Raw genomic sequence first — 852 nt, forward strand, 5'->3', positions numbered from 1 at the left:
TTCAGTGTAAGAAGAGATGCTCTTGTGTTTTTACTGCATTACCACAGAGAATGCAGGAGTTGTAGATATCCACCCCTTTTTCTAGAAGTTTATCTAATGTATTACTATTAATTTTATTGTGAATTAAGCACCAAACCAAAAACTTCACCTTAGGGGAATAAACGGTTTCCAAATGAATGAGTGTGGAAAGTGAATTTTACCAGAATATGTTACTGTTGATTTCTTAATAGGATCGTATGTCCCTTTCACATTAATCTCAAACTATTTATATAGGTTACAATAGTCGGCATTTCCTTGACTCTCAAGGAATTCTTTTCCTAGAATAACTCTGTTTACATAGATATCAAATTCCTAACTATAGAAAGATATATTCTCCTAATACCCTCCCTCAAGATGGAGCATGTAGATCAAGAATACCCATCTTGGACAAGAGAGAGTTAAACTGAGCTTTTCCCAGATCTTTTGTAAAAATATCCGCTAATTACACCGTTGTAGGAGTGTATGACGGTGATATGATCTTGCCTTTTATTGCATCTCTGACAAGATGACAATCCACTTCAATATGTTTTGTTCTTTCGTGAAACATTGGATTTTGTGCAATGTATAATGTTGACTGACTATCACAGTATAGATTCATTCCTTGAGTATGATGAACCCCCAAATCACCAAGTAATTGTTTGAACCATTCTTAACTCACATGTCACAGCTGACATCGATCTATATTCTTCTTCTGCAGACGAACGAGATATTGTATGCTGCTTTATAGTTTCCCAAGACACAGGTGAGAAACCAAGAAGAACAAACCAACCAGTTAATGAACGCCTCGTCAATAGACAACTTTCCCAATATGAA

The sequence above is a fragment of the Papaver somniferum genome, unplaced genomic scaffold (genome assembly GCF_003573695.1).
Source record: "Papaver somniferum cultivar HN1 unplaced genomic scaffold, ASM357369v1 unplaced-scaffold_16, whole genome shotgun sequence".
NCBI lineage: Eukaryota > Viridiplantae > Streptophyta > Magnoliopsida > Ranunculales > Papaveraceae > Papaver > Papaver somniferum.